Here is an 8942-nt window from a genome sequence, read left to right as displayed (position 1 = left end):
TGACAGAGGCTGTATGATCTGCAAGCCTGAGATATTTACTTTCGGGTCTTTTACAGGAAAAGTTTTCCTGTCCTTGCTCTAGATTCACAAGACAAGATGAAGGGAAGTGCATAGCCAATATATATATTAGCATCAGTTCGTAGAGTGTAGCAGATAAGTCATTGAGTTGGGAGTAGTGCATGACAGTCCTATTCCTTGCAGCACTGCTAACAAGCTTCACTGGATTTTGGATAAATGACATTATGTCTTTAAATATCAATTTCCGGGACTCCTGGGTGGCTTAGTTGGTTGGACGACTGCCTTTGGCTCAGGTCATGATCCTGGAGTCCCAGGATCGAGTCCCGCATCGGGCTCCCAGCTCCATGGGGAGTCTGCTTCTCTCTCTGACCTTCTCCTCGTTCATGCTCTCTCTCACTGTCTCTCTCTCAAGTAAATAAATAAAATCTTTTAAAAATAAATAAATAAATAAATAAATATCAATTTCCTCATTTATGAAATGGAGGGACTGGACTGAAGCCCTTTGAAACTCCCTTAAGATTGAACTGTGTTTTCTTAGGTTCTGTATTTGTCTGTGTGGCATCCATTAATCACAGGTATGCAAAAATCATGTTACAAACTCCCCAACCGATCCCAAGTCCACACCTCCAACCACCTCCTTTATTATCTAATTCTCATATCCCAGGCCAATATTTTCCTGCTCTAGTCAGTCAGGGCCAGGTACCAGACAACTAGAGGACCACTCCTTATAGTCCAGAAGTTGCCAGCATTGCTCAAAGTAGCCAGTCCTAAGCTACTTTCCCTTTCCCGCCTTGCCTTTTCCGTGGAAAACACAACCAAGGCTCTAGGTCATGTTTCCCCCACTTCCTGCTTCTGTCTTCTGATCCACTCTGGTGCTTTCCCATGTGTCCCTGTGTAGTCTGCCTTTCTCTCATTTCCAGGGGAACCATGAGTATCAATAAACTCCTTCAGTGGCCTTGACTTCATTCTCTTTTCACTTAGTTACCTTTATAAATTAAGACTTGGGTGCACATCGCTTAAGCACAAATAATTTATGAATCTGTGCAGTTATCTCAGAGTTTAGTGAATATAATTCAAGAATGTGATTTGTTCCTGATGTTCAATCCAAGCCAAATCCCCTTGATTGCAGCTCATTTCTATCACTCCTCATCTGTGAGAAAGCAAACACAGGCTGCATCCTTGCCACACAGGGAGCCTTTGACTATTTCTAAAGTTCATATGACTTGTTAGTAAGTCTTGTGGTTTGCCTCCTCATAAAATCGAGAGCTGAGAGTCAGGAAAACTTTCTCATCCCATCATTACGGTTTTTCAGTTGTCTCTTTCTCTCACACTGCTCTGAGTCCCTGGAACCTCTGTGTGTTCTACTTAGCCCAGTATGAGTTGTGCTGTGTTAATTTTTCTCTAGATATTACCTTTAATTCTGTCTCTTATGACCATATTCTTTTCAGAAAACTGTCTTTTGGACTTCCCCACACTGTTGGCATCATCTTCCTTTTAAGAATTTTCTCTCCATGTGCCCCTTATCAAGTTCAGTTATGATTTACAGGGCATGGGCATAGCACTGATGAGACCAGGTTTGATACAGTAGGAGTGATGGGGACTGTGGTAAACAAATGGCCATATAAGTCTACTGACTTAACTGTTATTTCTCAGTTTTGAGCAGTTATTGTCACATGAGAATCCTGTCTAGTGATGACAAACTTGTGTTGACAAAACTTTTAATTCTTTTTAAAAGATTTTACTTATTTATTTGATAGAGAAAGAGAGGGAGAGCACAGAGGGAGAGTGAGAAGTAGAAGCAGACTTTAGGCTCGATCCTAGGACCCTGAGATCACGACCTGAGCTGAAGGCAGATGCTCAACTGACTGAGCCACCCAGGTGTCCCAAAACTTTTAATTTTTAAAAAGAATCCTACAATCTAGACTTTAGATGGCATGTCCAGGATTTTAGATATTTACAACGAAGGTAAATTTTTAAACACTATACGAGGAACGAAAATGCAACTGTAAATTAAGCCTATGAACCATTGCTTTGTTATGTCTGATCTATGATAAGTGGAAAAATTCCTCCAGACTCATTCTTGCTTGTACCCCAAGTCATTCCTTGGCTCTAGAGCTTATGGCTGTCGAACTCTGACTTTTGTTAACATGTAGTTGTTCCATACGCTCTCTTCTCAGGATCTAGCTTCTTGCTATTCCAAGGGTAAATTAGCCAATCTAATGAACTTATTCATTCTACTGGGAATTTTTCCTGGGGTTTTTTCTTCCTTCTCTGCTTAGATATTTATTTTATGAACAAAGTTATAGGGATAAGATGCTTAGCGGTTCTTGTTTGAAGTTGGGGATTTAAACATGAGAAAGGATCACAAGTCCCCGCAGGTCAGAGGGGGATATTTACATACAATGGCAAGTGGCACCTTGTGCTGTCTCCCGAATCATAAGTGGTAGCAAGCTGCCAGCCTGTAGGACCATGTCTGAAAACCTTCTGGACGTGTGTCATTGTACTCATTGGTTGTCATTGTTACCAGTGTCAGGTAAGGACTGCCTTACAGAGGACCATTAACAAACTTAGTCAGTTCTCCCTTTCTAAAGTTGAGAGTGTTTTTTGGTGTTGACAGGTAGCTGTGTTTTTAAAATTGTTTTTCTATACACCTGGTAATTGGTTCCATTTGGCATCTTCCATGTTGCCTAAGCAGAGTTTAGCATACTTAATGAGATTCCCCTGAGCTTTTGAAACATTTAAATGAAACATTTAGATTCCACAAGAAGAGGCAGCTGGTGAGACTTGGTCATATGATCAAGCGGAGAGCATATTTTTGGGTTTAGAAGTCAAAAACAGATTTTGGTCTTCTCTGCCCATTGGCCTGGAAGGCACCCACACTGTACCTGTCTTTCATTCAGTGACACAAATGAAATGTCTTCTGTTCCCATCTTCTTTGACTTTAGCAGCACTTACAAGAACCCAGTGAAGAGACTTAGATGGCTAGTTGACCAGCTCTCCCCAGGCCACCCCAGCTCCCTCTCAGGAATAATAAGCTTCTGCGCCAGGATTGCACACATATCCAACAGCCCAGCGTGAGTCATTCTTCCCCGCCCCATCAGTAAAGATTGAATCAGAGAGTTGAAAAGAATGGTGGTTTGGTTCCATTCGTTTCCTCTGGGAAGCAGGGTGGAGATGAAGATTAGGACAAACTATTGGAGATGCTTATTTGCAGAATTAATGTGTAGTCGCTTAGACAAGTGATGTCTTGATCACAGTGAATATAGCTTTGTCACTAATGAGAGGAAAATGGACTGTTTTTATTTTGTTTTTGGGCAATGTTTTTGAGGCTAGCACCACCATGTGGATAAAGTAGATAAAGCTTGCATAACAGGCCAGTCTTCTGCCTCTGAAAATTTGATTTTGGTATCTTGCCTGTTTTTTGCTTTTCTTCATTTCTTTCTTTCTTTCTTTCTTTCTTTCTTTCTTTCTTTCTTTCTTTCTTGAAGTGTGGTACATTCAATGTTGTATTAGTTTCAGGTGCACAAGAATGATTCAACATTTATATTACGAAGTGATCACTATGCTAAATCTACCCACCAGCTCTTGCCCATTTCTTACATCTTTTCTGAGTCTTCATAGAGTAGAATAGTTATAAAAATATTTTTTGTAGCTGTGTCCTACTCTGCTGGGTTTTTAAGGACCTTGTGGTTCTACAAAATGACTGAACTACAGCCAGGAAGATGACAGTGGGAGATCCATAGAGTAGCTCTGTATTGGGCAGAGGTAAATTAGAGATCTCGTTTTTGATTAGCTACTGGGCTTTCAAGTGGAAGTTTCTGATTTGGACCCTGAGAAACACCAGAGCCATTCCTGAAGCAATTTTCTGATCTGTATTGCTTAAGAGATACAGGCTGAATCAGAGGAAAGGAAGAAAAATAAAATCTGGTTGTAGGATGTAAAAGAATTTTACCAAACCACAAGGTTTGCTTTCTGTGGGGTGGGAAAGTGAGGTGGAGTTTTTTCTGACTTTTGGAAAGAAGAGAGTCATGTAGAGATTCTCCATTGACTATGGCTTTGAGTCTTAACAACATGGTGGAGGAGTGGTTGGCAAAGATAGGAGATAGAAGTTTACTTCCATAGTGTTTACTTCCATAGTGTTTACTTCCATGCTTCCTTTCCTGTATAGCATCAAGATCTCTGGTGAGGGGCAGGTCTTGTTTCTCCTTGAGGTACTGGTTGGTTCTTCATTTCTAAATTGACTAGGATGTTAGGAGTAGGCTGTCACAGGTGGAGGTTGGGAGAGCTGTTGCTTTTAAAGATTTAGCACCGTTTAGCACATAATAGATCACTTTTCTAGCCTTATTCTTTCTTTTGCATTGTCTCCTGACCTTGAAAGGAGAAAATATTACCAGCACTTAGAAGATGAAGCTGTGGTTGTAGAAATTGGAGGAGTAAAAAACAAATCAGGGTGTGCTAACATTTCCTCTCTTTGATGAGCTACTAAAGTGATTGGAAAATGTATAGAACAGTCCTTGCCACCTACCACTTACTGTTGCCTCTATACATCCCTTTTTACCCCCTTCCCATAATCAGCCTGGCTCCTACAGCTCTGGATATTTATATATCTGGGATTTCAGATTAGAAGAGCTTCTTGTGGTTGAATAAGGGCTGCTGATGTCAATCTGGAAGGAGTTTCTAGGGTTGAGTTGTGGAAATCTCCTTTGTAGAAGGCCTTTTATCAAACTTAAGTGCCACAGGAAAATAGGTGGGCTAGCTGATCTGTGAAATGCAGATTTTGGATTAGATTAGAATTAGAGCAGAGATAAAAGAAAAAAGTAGAGAAAACCAATAAAACCAAAAGTTAGTTCTTCAAAAAGGTCAACAAAATTGACAAAACTTTAGCTTAAAAAAAAAAAAAAAAAAGACCTAAATAACTAAAATCAGAAATGAAAGTGCGGGCATTACCACTGATGCTATAGAAATAAAAATTATAAGAGAGTACTATGAAGAGTTGTATGGCAACAAATTGGTAGCCTAGAAGAAATGGACAAATCCTAGAAACACAAAAATTTGCCAAATCCAGATCGTGAAGAAGAAACCTGTGTAAGCAGACTGAATCAGTAATTAAAAATCTCCAAACAAAGAAAAGCCCTGGACTTGATGGCTTCAAAAGTTAGTTTAACACACATGTAAGGAAGCACTAATGTTACTCTTTATCAGATTTTTCCAAAAAATTGAAGAGTAGGGAATGCTGTCTAACTCATGTTATGAGGCCAATATTTCCCAGATGATAAAGCCAGACAAAGATAATACAAGAAAAGAAAGCTATAGATCAAGTTCCTTTGTGAACATTGATGTAAAAATTCTCAAGAAAATACTAGCAAATCTGGGGTGCCTGGGCATCTCAGTCCTTCTGCACCTACCTTCGGCTTAGATCATAGTCCCGGGGTCCTGGGGTCGAGTCCCACATCGAGCTCCCTATGCACTGGGAAGCTTTCTTCTCTCCTACTCCCCCTGCTTGTGTTCCCTCCCTTACCGTCTCTCTCTCTGTCAAATAAATAAATAAAATCTTAAAAAAAAAATGCTGGCAAATCAAATTTAGCAGCATAGTAAAAGAATTATGCCCCATGACCAAATGGAACTTCCTGGAATGCAAACGTGATTCAACATATGAAAGCTGATCAACATAATACAATACATCAAGAGAATGAAGGAAGAGCCACATAGTCATCTCGACTGATACAGAAAAAAACATTTGACAAAATTCAGCATCCTGTCATAGGGCAACATTCAAAAAACTAGGAATAGAAGGAAACTACAAAATTGAAAGCCATGTATGAAAAACTGACAACAAACATCATACTGTGAGGTAAAAGAATGAAGGTTTTTCTCTGAAAATCAGAAATGAGACAGGAATGTGGCTTTTACCATTTCCGTTCAATATAGTACTGAAAATTTTAGCCAGAGCAATTTGACATGAAAAGAAATAAAATATATCAAATGGGAAAGGAAGAAGTAAAATTATCTCTGTTCACAGATTATATGATCTTATATATAGAAAACTAAAGATAACACACACACACACCCCTTTTAGAACTAATAAATTTAGCAAAATAACAGGATACAAAATCAACACAGAATAATCAGTTGCATTTCTAGACATTAAAAGGAACAGTTTGGAAGGAAAGTTAGGAAGCCATTTACAATAGCTTCAAAATGTTTCAAATCAGCTTAACAAAGGAGGTGAAAGACTTACACAATGAAAACTACAGAACATTGCTGAAAGAAATTAAAGGAGATGTAAATCAGTGGGAAGATAGCTCCTGTTCATGAATCGAAAGACTTAATTTTATTAAGATTCCAGTGTTACCCAAAGGGAGCTACAACTTCAATGCAATCCCTACCAAAATCCCAATGATTTTTTTTCCCCAGAAATACAAAAACCCATCCTAAAATTCATATGGAATCTCAAGAGACAATGGCTTGCTGAAACAATCTTGAAAAAGAACAAAGTTAAAGTTCTCAGACTTCTTGATGTAAACCTTACTGCAAAGCTATGGTAATTAAAACGGTGTGGTACTGGCATATAGACAGGCATATAGACCAATGGATCTAATGGAGAGCCCAGAAATAAATACTTGCACATACACTCAAATAATTTTCAACAAAGGTATTGAGACCATTCAATGGGCAAAGTTCAGTCTTTTCAACAAATGGTGCTGAGAAAGCTGGATACCCACATGCAAAAGAATGAAGTTAGACCTTTGCTTAACATGATGTACAAAAATTAACTCAAAATGGATGAAAGACCTAAACGTAAGAGTTAAAACTATAAAACTTTTAGAAGAAAATATAGTAGAAAAGCTTCACAACATTGGATTTGCAATGATTTCTTAGATATGCAAATATACCATATGCATAGGAAACAAAAAAACCAAATTGGACTTTGTGAAAATTAAAAAAATTTGTACATCAAAGACACTACTAACAGTATTAACAGACAATAGAATAGAAAAAATATTTGTTATGTTTGTCCGTCTAATATCTATTAAAGAACTAATATCCAGAATATAGAGAATTTGTAAAACTCAACAGAAAATCGAAGTCTGATTCAAAAATAGGCAAAAGACTTGAATAGATGTTTTCCCAAAGAAGATATACAAATGGCCAATAAGCACATGCAAAGATGCTCAACATAGCTAATTTTTAGGGAAATGCATATTAAAATAAAAAAAACATTGCAATGATTAGGATGGCTAGTGTATAAAAATACTAACAGAAAATAAGAGTTGGGAAGGATGTGAAGAAACTGGAACCCTTGTACACTCTTGGTGGGAATCTAAAATGGTACAGTGGCTGTGAAAAACATTATGGCATTTCTTTAGAATTAAAAATAGAATTACTATATGATCCAGCAATTTCACTTCTGGGTGTATATCCGAAAGAATTGAAAGCAGGGTCTTGAAAAGATTTGTACACCCATGTTCATAGCAGCATTATTCACTGTAGCTAAAATGTGGAAGTGAACCAAGTATCCATTGACAGATGGATTAGCAAAATGTGGTGTATGCATACAATAGAATATTTTTAGCCTTACAAGGTAGGTATTTTGACAAATGCTACAATACAGATGAACTTTGAGAGCATTATGCTAAATGAAATAAGCCAGTCAAAAAAGACATGATTCCAGTTACATGAAGTAACTAAATGTTTTATTTTTGATAACTGAGTTTCTGTGATTCTCTGAGTTCTGCCATCTAATACTAATTATCTGTATAAATTGAGGCAAATCACTTAACTTCTCTGGGACTCAATTGTCTTGGTTGCTTTTTCTAGCCCTCAAACTCTACAAATTTTGGAAGCTGAAGAATTATAAAGGCACATTACTTTTTACTGATTCGTTCTTTGGTTAGAAAAGGCTCCAACCAACACATGTTCTTGCTACAAAGAATATAGTAAAATTTTGTTTAAGTTTGGGAAGATTAATATGAACTAGTGAGAAATTGAGTTTCAGGATGCATTTTATTTTATTTATTTTCTTAAGAAATGAAAAAAATGAAAATAAATAAATAAATAAATAAATAAAAATGGATTAAAAAAAATAAATAAAAGGAATAAAAAAAAATCTCTACACCCAGTATGGGGCTCAAACTTAGCAACCCCAAGATCAATAGTCAAATGCTTTACCAGCTGAGCAAGCCAGATGCCTCTCAGGACATATTTTAAATAAATGCAGTCTCAAAAACAATTTGATTTTGAAGGGGGGATCATAGGGTAGCTGGATTGAGACCATGTTTTAATTAATAGATAAAGAATGAGCAAGTCAGGAGCGCATTCTGCTCAGGTCATGATCCCAGGGTCCTGGGATCAAGCCCTGTATCAGTCTCTCTGCTCAGTGGGGAGCCTGCTTCCTCCTCTCTCTCTGCCTGCCTCTTTGCCTACTTGTGATCTTTATCTGTCAAATAAATAAATAAAATCTTTAAAAATAAAAAAGAATGAGCAAGTCAAAACTTCAGCTAGTACACATCTGAATGAACATAGATTCTAATTTAAGGATACCCAAGGTAATATGGGTTATTATTCTCCCTTGAAATTCATGATTTCATGAGTCTTTGTGATGTCTGTAAAGGTGACATTTACTTGATTATTAAAAATAGAATGAAAAGGAATTTTTTAAATTTCTAAAAAATATTTCTTTATTCTGGTAGAGTACAGCATTTTCTATATGTATCCACAGAACTCTAAAAAAATTTTAGTATATTGCTAGAACTCCTATAGAAGCTTACAAATATTATGTACTTTGGATGAAAGAAGATAGGAAAAAAATATACAACTTTGGTTCATTTGTATTTTCTATATATACATACATACCATATTTTCTTGATCCATTCACTTGTCAATGAATATTTAGGTTGTTTCCATATCTTGGCTATTGTAAATAA

This window comes from Mustela lutreola, chromosome 7 (assembly GCF_030435805.1).
Source record: "Mustela lutreola isolate mMusLut2 chromosome 7, mMusLut2.pri, whole genome shotgun sequence".
In the NCBI taxonomy this organism is placed as follows: domain Eukaryota; kingdom Metazoa; phylum Chordata; class Mammalia; order Carnivora; family Mustelidae; genus Mustela; species Mustela lutreola.
Note: the sequence above shows the minus strand (reverse complement) of the source record.